A 12,350-nucleotide genomic window follows, 5' to 3' on the forward strand; every position below is an offset into this window, starting at 1 on the left:
GGGCCTTTTCCATTTGAACGAATAAAAACAAATCGAAGCGAGCGTTTTTGTTTTGAACACAACAAGATAGATTAGATGGAAACCCCATCCTCTAAACAGGGCAGTGCCCGACTTATCATGGAAAAGCATTAAAATTTATGGGGCAAAGAATTGAACCCCCAACCCTTTGTATGAAAGAATTGGACAAAGATCAGTAGAACTAACCACACTTTGTTAAAAAAATTGACCCTTAAAATATTTATACACATTAGGGCCCCAAACATGTGCTTGATCAGCCTATAGTCAAGCACAGCTCTGCCTCTAAACGAAAATACGTGTCCCGGAACCTAATGAAATATAACAGGATAGTTTTTTTTTAAACAAGTTTTGAGTACCTCAATTCAAAAATATATATGATTTTTGTAAATCAACCTTTTAAATTTCCATTAGTAATCTCACTCGGTATTAATTTATAATTATTTTAAAGACTCATATCACTCAAACTATCGTAAGGAGTGATTTACTCTCTCAAATAAAATGTCGAGTTGTAGCACTTAAGGATCGAATTCACAGGCAGCTAAGACACACAATAGATCTATCTAGTTATGTAGTTAAGCTAGGTAAATAGGTTTAAAACAGTAAATAGCAGGGGTGAACAAGTAATTGTTCGATTGATTGATTGGGGTTTTAAGACAGATATGGGAAGCGTTAGACTTAGGGTTTCTATTCAGACAATCAGGATTATAGAGATATAGATAATAAGCATATATGGATATTCTAGAACTCAAACAATAAGAATAGTCTTTCAACTTTCGTATTTTTAGACTATCTATCGCCGGATCTAGGACCTCAGCTGTCACTTGTTGGTCCTGAGAAGGTGTCGATCATTTCCAACAACGGCGTGTCGATCAATACACCTTTCAGCCCGTCGATCGATACAACTACTGAGTTATCGATCGATGAACCTTCCAAGGAGCATTATCGCACGATCTGTTCACTAGGTTTAACTAAATCAGCTTCCGCTTATTTCTAGCAATCCTAGCACAATCTAAACTAATTCAGACAGAGAACCAAGCTTCCGCTTGCGCCCTAATATCTATAGGCAAGATCCTAGTTAGTTACTCTAGAACAAATGCATTAAGAACAATTTAATTGATTCATATCTTAACATTTAGCAATTCTATATTTTGGGTTAATCCCTCATGAATACCTGAACCCTAAATCTAACAAAGAAAACTGCTCAAACATGGCTAAGCAATTTATAACAATAATATAAACACTGCATAGATAGAATAGAGTAGAAAAACTGGAGTTCCAATCACAAATCTCTGAAGGAATTCTTGGATTTTCTCTCCAACCCTAAGACTCTAAGTATTTTTCTGTGAAAATCAGAAAGTGTAGAAAAGCGTGTGTTGCCTAGAACAATGGCAGAGCACATAAATATTAGGTTAAGACTCGTTAGGGGTAATCTGGTAATTCTTGTGGGACTTGGGCTTAAAGTCGGCTGAAACCATTTTGGCATCTGCGCGCTTCGACGTCGATCGACAACACAGAGTGTGTCTCAATCAATTATCATCCTGAATCATCGATCGCTAGGCTGGTCGATGGTCATCTACGGGTCTTTATCATTTTATCTCCAAAATGCACCAAAATCACCACTTTCCTCCAAATCACTCCAAAACATGAAAACATACTAAAAAGACTCCAAAACAACTAATATGTATTTAAAACCACCTATATACCATGGCTAAAAATGGGTAAAATCCATGGTATATCAACACCCCCCAGACGAGAGCCATCATGAGAGCTTTGCAGTAGACACTGCATTACCTGAGATGGAAACTGATGAGTATGACGAGGACTACCACAGAGAAAAGACTATTGAGTACCGTGACCTAGCCATGGATGATAGAGGACTTCTCCATACATCTTTTGCAGATGCAACGTCAACATCGATCGACAGCGACTTCCAGCCATCGATCGATACTCATCACACACCAGATTCCAAGTTACATGTTCAAGATAATACATATTATGGTTATCTAACTCCCGATGAATTTGATATTTTCAGGGATCAAGAAGGCCAAGCAAGAGCAATGCATGGACTCATTCTCAACATATCCAAGGAGGACATAACTGAAATCATTGCCATGAATGGGTCTAGTAACTTCTTCAACCCGAAGAACAAATCAGAGGATCTACCATCGATCGACAATGCGACAGCACCATCGATCGACGGTCACTTCGAATGCAGAAGAAGCACACTTCATCAGAACAGAAAGAGGAAACCGCGATGGGAGAACACATAAGTATTCATACCGACCGTGCCAGAGCAAGACAACTACAGCAAAGCAGAAATTGATGAGTTAGTAGCAGAGATCTACAGAGATATCAGAACTTCAAATAATTATCATTCGAAGAGGCTCGATGACATCTACTACCCGTTCAACAACTGATCAGCTGTTTGACAACACGAACGGATGAGATGAAGCAAGACATGGCCATACTTCAGAAACAACATGCAGTCGGTGCAGGAAGATCAAAATCGATCGCCACTCATGCTCAACCATCCATGGACGCTCACATCCAAGCATCGATCGACGCTCGACTCACATCATTCGAAGATAGGCTACAATCGTTCACATATCGGCTTGATGGTGTTTACTACCCCACTACGTGATAGTGTAGATTCCTTGACCACACGTCTGGACGTTTTCCAACATGAGATGGATACGATTCAGACACAACTCAAATCTCGAGCAGAACCATCACCATCGATCGACAGAAGGACTCGAGCATCGATCGACGACAACTATGCAGCACTACGAAACAAGCTAGTTACCGAGAAGTCATTAGATGATAAGCTTGATGAGATCACTTTCTCTCAAGACTTGCTGAAAGAAGATGTCTACCAGAAGCTGAAGGACAACTCCGAATCAACATATGCCAGACTTGAAATGTAACAGTGCATCATTGGGAATCTTCAGCATAGGATGCATGCTGGTGAGGTTGCTAGAGAACAAATAAAGCATCAGTGGAACAGAGGAGATGAGGCCATAAGAAGCTTCATTGGCACTTGGTTCCAAATGAGCAACGATGAAGTGGACACTTGCATACGACCAAGTGGTCACTTTGATCACTACTAGTCAAAAACAACCTCCAAAGTCAAGCTAAATGACTATAACAAACCGCTGAGTGGGAAGCAACCCACTATTAGGTATTTTCTTTAAAATTTAGTTTTTACAGTTATTCATCTCAGGACACTTACTCTTTTGCTTGTTCTTTTTCCGAAGAAACATTCAAGAAATATAGCTTCAAATCTATATTATTAAAATAGAAGGACCATTAAAAAGTGCCTCTTAGTTTTAAAACTTATTTACACTTACCACTGACTAATTATTAAACTACATATTTTAATGTTTGTCTTTTTCTGTTTTATTAATGCATTTTCCTAAATTAAGTTTCATTTATAGTATTTTTTTCATGTTACATAAAAAGTATCACTTTAAAATCCCAATGCAAAATTTATTTAGTTTTCAGCTAAAATAATTGCAAAGTGCATTGATCTTATAAATAAATTTATTTATCTCAAATGCTATTGGTCAAACATGTGTAATTAAAAATGTCAAAGTGACACTTATTTAGAAACGGATAGAGTATAATCTAGCTAAAAATTAAATTATATTTAATCAATGCCAAAGAGGTAAAAAGATGTCCATTATTATGGGTTGGTTCTTTTTAATTTTGGTATTATTAACTATGTCGAAAAACCCAAAAATGTTATAAAATACATAATATAAAACACAAAATATAAATGATATATTGAATTTTATATTGTATAAATAAAATATAATCATAGATAACAAATTTATTTTGCATTGAAATTTTGATCCATAAAAAAATACATTCTGACGTACACACGGATCAAATTTTAAAATATAGATGATACAATTGACATATCAAAAAAGGAAAGAAAATTATTCATTATTAACTATAAAATTATTTTGTTTAAAAATGGTATAAATTATTTTATACAGATAAATTTTAAAAATATATATTTACATTTATAAAAGATAAATATATATATTTTTTAAAAATAAAAAAATACATGCGCTAGTGCGCGGATCAAGTTCTAATAGATTTTAAATATGATCTTTTTCCAAACTTGTTCACAAAAGTCAAAGTAACGAAAATATTTTTCAACCTCTAAAAAACTCTCAAGCATTCTTTCGTTTTAGCTGTCGCTAGCGGTGGAAGACCACCGTTGCCGGCGGATATCTCTCCTCTTTCCTTTGTTTTATATTTGCCTCTGCCTCTCTTCCTCTCTTGATTCTCCTATATCCTTTTTCTCTAGAGTTTGTCGGTGGATGCTATGTTTCAGTTTCGGGGCCCCGGTGTTGGCCCTCCTCGAAACCGGCTTCTTATGGAGTCAAGATAAGGCGAATTTGTCGGGGAAGATGCGGAGGCCAGCTCTTTGGTTGACGACAAAGGGAGTTCCCAAATTTCCAGATCTGCTTTGGGGATTTCCTTTCTCATCAGCGGTGGAGGTGCGTATTGGTTGGTGAATAATCTTCCAGAGTTGTTTTGTTTGTCAGACCTTGTCTCCGGTGTGGAGTGTTGATGTTAGGTTTAGCTACACTGCCTTGGTGTTCCAGCAGTGGAAGGCTCCCTACCTTACTCAAGATGGGTTTGAGAGATTCGACTCTGCAAGGCGTGAGATGTTTTGTTTCCCTTTAGTAGGTGTCAGTTGGAAATTTCTGGTGGCGCGTGTCATTTTGGTTGACCCAGGCCTATGGAATTGTCTATGCTCCCATGTCTATAGGGCCGGGTTTGAAAAATTTCTGCCCACAAAATATTTCTTTTTTGGCCCCTTTATCTTTAAAAATCAGAGAAAGTAGTTAAAATTTCAGTCTTATGAATCGAACTCTGCACCTTTAATACGCATCCTGAGGTCCATACCAGTCGAGCTATGTAAATTTTATGATAATATTAGCTCTCTAAATATATAATTCTTGTTTGGTCCCGAAGCACATGCTTTATGTGCCTCTATTCAGACACGGCCCTGCATATCCGTCTGACCAAACTTCTCCATTCTATTTCTCTTTCTTCCTTTCGTCTCGCCGTCTGAAGATCTCGATTCTGGATTTGAGCTTTCCAGTTTTGGGTCGTGTTGGGTTTGTTTGTTTTCGTTGGTGTCCGATGTTTTCTACTCCGGTCTGGTATTGTAGATCACATTTTGTTTGCAAAATATAATAGTTTTTGTAGTCAAAATTAAATATTTTATAATATTATTATAAAAAAAAGAAGAAAGGAATCCCTTACTTCCTCACAACTTACTCACATGCTACGCTAGGAGAAAAAGAAACGTAATCACATGTTCCTGAAAACTGCCAAAACGATTTTGTGTTGTATCCACAATACATACAATTATTGAACAAGTAGGACTTGTATCGATTCTCACACAATTTAATCATGTTGGAACTCGTTTTTGACAAAATGGTTTTAGATCATTTGTGGTAAGTTTTCGAGCGAAGACATTCGTTGGAATAACCGGGTGTTGGACACTATGAAGTAGTGTACCTATATGTCAAAATCTGAGTTGGTTTTGAATGAGAAATGGATGTCCAAAATGAGTGTCTTCAAAAGCTTTTACAGCTTTTAAATTTGGCTAATTATAAAAACTAGCAAATGCACACATTGGATTTTGGAGTTTAAATTTGATTTAAATTTGTTAGATAGACTTTGTGTCTAATAACTTATGGTTTAAATCATATTTATGTTATCTTTTATATTTGTTTAAATATAAAAATGTAAACTCATAGCAAAATAAATTAGCTTTGATTGGTCAAAGATATTAATATTTTTGCTAGTAAGTTATGGTCAAGGGTTAATGAAAATTTTGTTTTTCATTATGATAATTGATGTGACTTAATGCTCCATAACACAACTTTACGTTTGTTGTGATTTTGAAGAAAGAAAATCATACCTTTATGATTTGTATCATAACGTAATGATGATGATCCTCATTCTCTTATTTCTATATAAAGGCTTTTAAACCATTTAGAAAATACACACATCCAATACAAACAAAACCACCTTTTCCTACTTCTTTTTTTGTTTTGTGTTTGAGAGTATAACATAGAAATAGGTTCGACAGGCTTTGGTTCTCAAGTGCTGTGAGACTGAAGATATAGGCAGTTGTATCTTGGGATTCTTAAACTTATCAAACCGGCACACTACGGGAGTTTAAAGGATTAAGGAAAGAGATTTAATCTCGACTCTGCTTCAACCTAGTTCTTTTCTAACTACGGTATTATATTGTTGTATTTTATATTTATCTTACTTGTAAATTTTTTACTCTACATATCAAATTTGCCTATCTAGTAAATTTGGTGCCTACAGTCTTAATCCTTTACAATTTCATATTGCCTTGTTGCGCTAATGAAATATTTGATTGTGAAGCAATTACATTTAACGGTGCCGTGGAGAAGCTTAACACTTTGGATATGCTTTGATCTAACAAATCTGTTTTGCAGGACATGAGCGTTTTGCATATTATATTCATAATATTATTTTCTACGAATCTGATTCGTTTATTGTTCTCCGCTTGTGTTTCTGATTTGAATTAATTTGCTCATGCATTCGTTATGTTGCCATATTTTTTTTACTACGTCTGCTTCTGTTATTTCAAACAAGTTTTCTGTAACACCCGTCTCCTCCTCTCTCGAGAACGGCGTGCTACTAACCGAAAAATACCAAATTAAACCAATTTATAAAACCGAATAAAATGTCAAACCTTTTAATCAAATAATTTCCAAATAAAACAAGTTTATAATTTAAAACCAAATACATTAAATCGAAAAGTTAATTAAAACCGAAATAAAATACAACGATCCCAAGACACCAATCCGTCCACATATCTAACTACTCGTCATGTTCACCTGCAAGGGGAAGAAAGAGGGGTGAGTAACAGGGGAGTTACTCCGTGAGGTATGGGATGCTAAACCGCAAACCACTGACTCAGTACATAGCACTACGACCATGTAGGCCTAGCTCTAGCATGAAACAAACACAGTGTCTAATACACCACATAAAACATCCAGTGCACTGATAGTACATGCTACTCTATACACCCCACATTTTCTCATAAGGATATATGTATATCTCTAGGCGTAAAGTAGTCCATCTTTGTACTCCTAGAATCTGCGCGTCGGCGGCTGACACAAACGTCTTTGTACCCCCGCAATCTCACTGCTCGTTGGCGGCTTACACAAACGTCTTTGTGCACCCGCAATCACACTGCTCGTCGGCGGCTTACACAAACGTCTTTGTGCACCCGCAATCACCACAAACGGACATATTTATATATACATATATAGCAGTTTTTAACATCACTCAATTCATTCAACCGTTGAATCCTCTATTATCCTATTTCTGGTTTAACAATCAATAATAATAATAAACAAACAAGACTCGCAAACATACTCAATTCACAGAGACAGATCATGTTTCGAAACTAGACTTTCCATAATAGCAGTACTAAACTAGCTCGGGATTTAACGGGAAAACCCTCACCTTAGCCAATGTCGGAGAACCCGAAATGAATCGGACAATAACCAAAGATAACTTGATTACCAAGAAACCTAGGGTTTCACCTCGGATCATGCAAGCGATGGGTTTGCCAACTTCATTGGAGATTTAACACGACCCAGAGCACGATTGCATAAGGACAATACCATAACAAGATTATATAAGTACACAATATTAGCTTTAGGTTTCACTAATAAAAGACGTTGCTTGCGGCAAAAGAAACAGCTACAAAATGCAATAACCTTCTCGGAAAAGCTAAAGCTCCATAGATCCACATCTCTAGTGACAAGAGTAATTCCTCCGGTGTGAACCAAGGCTCCGCGGAGGGACGAGGTGAGATGGTTCACGGTGGTGGTGGTGGTGATTGCGCCTCGCATCTCGTACAACAACGCACAGCTTCAGAGGGAGAAGAAGAACGTGAGAACAAAGGAGGACAGAGATGGAGAGGAGAGAGTGATGATCAGAGGTGGATAACAATGGCATCAGCTCTGGCTCGATCTAAAATAATGGTGGCTGGCCTTTGCCTTTAGGTTTAGAAGGAAGAGAATATATACGCTTTATATATATCACGAAACCAGAAGATTGAGATAATTAATTAAATCAAATCGGTTTAGATCAAATTAATTAAATATAATCATAAACAAATTGGTTAAGAAACCGGGTCGTTACATTTTCATTAGATAATAGTTAATCTATAGAAAATGATTTGGTTGATCATTGTTGTACAAATTTCAATCTGGTTCAACACGTATTTCAATTTTTATTAATTATTCACTGAATCTGATTCTCTGATAAAATAAGCAATCGGCTTAAACTTTACGGTTTTTTAGTTTTTTTTTCGGCAAAAAAAGCTTTATTATTTGATCCGGTTAATATTCGGTTTATCTTGATTTGGTTGTTATCGGTTAATGTTTCTTAGTCAACACATGCTATTGATTATCTCTGGTTTGATTATTTATAAAGTAATTCATATGTTTTTGTCGGATAGAGTTATACGGCATTGTGGATTTATTAAACAAAACTCACCTTGCGAGGGTGAAATGTGGCCGTTTCTAGGAGAATAAAGGAAAGACTATATTCTCCAAGTTCACTCATGATTACCACGACTGTTCACAGCCAAAATGAACACAATAGAGAACCTAATCTATGAAAAAATGAAACTGTGTTTTGGCTATTGTCTAGGTTTACACCAAATCCCGGGAGGTTCAAGACATCATGGCCACCTCCTGGCCGAGTAAATCCAATAGTTATTAACAATGACTGGTTCAAGACTGAAAAATTGCTACCAACTCATCGTGCAGTGGATTTTTTGTTTATACTCTCAAAACTTGTTTTTATCGAGTCTTTTTTGAGTCTTGTCGAGTCTTGTCTAGGTAGTCAAGCCTGTCAAGTCTATCGAGTCGTCTAGTGTCTAGAATCATTTCTATTCATGTGGAGGATTGTTGGAACTCGTTTTTGAAAAAATGGTTTTAGATCATTTGTGGTAAGTTTCCGAGCGAAGACGTTCGTTGGAATAACCGGGTGTTGGACACTGTGAAGTAGTATACCTATATGACAAAATCAGAATTGGTTTTGAATGAAAAATGGAAGTCCAAAATGAGTGTCTTCAAAAGCTTTTATAGCTTTTAAATTTGGCTAATTATAAAAACTAGCAAATGCACACATTGGATTTTGGAGTTCAAAATTTGATTTAAATTTGTTAGATAGACTTTGTGTCTAATAACTTATGGTTTAAATCATATTTATGTTATCTTTTATATTTGTTTAAATATAAAAATGTAAACTCATAGCAAAATAAATTAGCTTTGATTGGTCAAAGATATTAATATTTTTGGTAATAAGTTACGGTCAAGGGTTAATGAAAATTTTGTTTTTCATTATGATAATTGATGTGATTTAATGCTCCATGACACCACTTTACGTTTGTTGTGATTTTGAAGAAAGAAAATCATACCTTTATGATTTGTATCATAACGTAATGATGATGATCCTCGTTCTCTTATTTCTATTTAAAGTCTTGTGAGCCATTTAGAAAATACACACATCCAATACAAACAAAACCACCTTCTCCTACTTCTTTTTTTTGTTCTGTGTCTGAGAGTATAACATAGAAATAGGTTCGACAGGCTTTGGTTCTCAAGTGCTGTGAGACAGAAGATATAGGCAGTTGTATCCTGGGATTCTTAAACGTATCAAACCGGCACACTACGGGCGTTTAAAGGATTAAGGAAAGAGATATAATCTCGACTCTGCTTCAACCTAATTCTTCTCCAACTACGGTATTATATTGTTGTATTTTTTATTCATTTTATTTGTAATTTTTTTGCTTTACATATCAAATTTGCCTATATACTAAATTTGGTGCCTACAGTCTTAATCCATTAAAATTTCATATTGCCTTGTTGCGCTATTGAAATATTTGATTGTGAAGCAATTACATTTAACGGTGCCGTGGAGAAGCTTAGCGCTTTGGATATGCTTTGATCTAACAAATATGTTTTGCAGGACATAAGCGTTTTGCATATTATATTCATAATATTATTTTCTGCGAATCTGATTCGTTTATTGTTCTCCGCTTGTGTTTCTGATTTGAATTAATTTGCTCATGCATTCGTTATGTTGCCGTTTTGTTTTACTACGTCTGCTGCTGTTATTTCAAACAAGTTTTCATTAGATAATAGTTAATCTATAGAAAATGATTTGGTTGATCATTGTTGTACGAATTTCAATCTAGTTCAACACGTATTTCAATTTTTATTAATTATTCACTGAATCTGATTCATTGATAAAATAAGCAATCGGCTTCAAACTTTACGGTTTTTTAGTTTTTTTTTTGTGCAAAAAAAGCTTTATTATTTGATCCGGTTAATATTCGGTTTATCTTGATTTGGTTGTTATCGGTTAATGGTTCTTAGTCAACACATGCTATTGATTATCTCTGGTTTGATTATTTATAAAGTAATTCATATGTTTTTGTCGGATAGAGTTATACGGCAATGTTGAATTATTAAACAAAACTAATGGCAAATCACCTTGTGAGTATGAAATGTGGTCGTCTCTAGGAGAATGAAGGAAAGACTATATTCTCCAAGTTCCCTCATGATTACCAGGACTATTCACGGCTAAAATGAAATAGAGAACCTAATCTATGGGAAAATGAAGTTGTGTTTTGGCTATTGTCTAGGTTTACACCAAAGCCCGGGAGGTTCAAGACATTATGGCTACCTCCTGGCCGAGTAAATCCGATAGTTATTAACAATTACTGGTTCAAGGCTGAAAAATTGCTACCAACTCATCATGCAGTGGATTTTTTGTTTATACTCTCAAAACTTGTTTTTATCGAGTCTTTTTCGAGTCTGTCGAGTCTGTCAAGTCTATCGAGTCGTCTAGTGTTTAGAGTCATTTCTATTCATGTGGGGGATTGTTGGAACTCGTTTTTGAAAAAATGGTTTTAGATCATTTGTGGTAAGTTTCCGAGCGAAGACGTTCGTTGGAATAACCGGGTGTTGGACACTGTGAAGTAGTGTACCTATATGTCAAAATCAAAGTTGGTTTTGAATGAGAAATGAAGGTCCAAAATGAGTGTCTTCAAAAACTTTTATAACTTTTAAATTTGGCTAATTATAAAAACTAGTAAATGCACACATTGGATTTTGGAGTTTAAATTTGATTTAAATTTGTTAGATAGACTTTGTGTCTAATAACTTATGGTTTAAATCATATTTATGTAATCTTTTATATTTGTTTAAATATAAAAATGTAAAATCATAACAAAATAAATTAGCTTTGATTGGTCAAAGATATTAATATTTTTGCTAGTAAGTTACGGTCAAGGGTTAATGAAAATTTTGTTTTTCATTATGGTAATTGATGTGACTTAATGCTCCATAACACCACTTTACGTTTGTTGTGTGATTTTGAAGAAAGAAAATCATACCTTTATGATTTGTATCATAAAGTAATGATGATGATCCTCATTCTTTTATTTCTATATAAACGCTTGTTAGCCATTTAGAAAATACACACATCCAATACAAACAAAACCATCTTCTCCTAGTTCTTTTTTTGTTTTGTGTTAGTGTATAACATAGAAATATGTTCGTCATGCTGCTTTGGTTCTCAAGTGCTGTGAGACTGAAGATATATGCAGTTGTATCCTGAGATTCTTAAATGTATCAAACCGGCACACTACGGACGTTTAAAGGATTAAGGAAAGAGATCTAATCTCGACTCTGCTTCAACCTTGTTCTTTTCCAACTACGGTATTATATTGTTGTATTTTTTATTCATGTTATTTGTAAATTTTTTGCTTTACATATCAAATTTACCTATCTAGTAAATTTGGTGCCTACAATCATGTGATACTTATCCACCCACCATATACCCAATTTGTGGTCATTCCTTTTCTCTAGAATTAGAAGATATTTTTTTTTTTTGGTAAATTTGTTATCATGATAGTACCTAGTGCCCTAGTTGTAAGGATGGACAAAATCTTTAGGATCTATGATACGATCCGTTAAGTTAATCCGATTCAAAAAGTTCAGACATTGGTCCCATTTCTTAAGTTGATTTAAAATATTAAAATATCCAAATCCGATTTGAATCTTTTTTAAATATACAAATTATTCATATAGTAAATAAAAATACTTTAAATATTAAAATATTACCAACACTATATTATATTTATCCAATGTTGAAGTATTTTTAAATATCTAAAAATTTTGCAAAAATAAACTTCAATTTTTTTGTATGATAATTGTATTTAATTTATTTTATGTAAT

This window comes from Brassica napus, chromosome C4 (assembly GCF_020379485.1).
Source record: "Brassica napus cultivar Da-Ae chromosome C4, Da-Ae, whole genome shotgun sequence".
Classification (NCBI taxonomy): Eukaryota; Viridiplantae; Streptophyta; class Magnoliopsida; order Brassicales; family Brassicaceae; genus Brassica; species Brassica napus.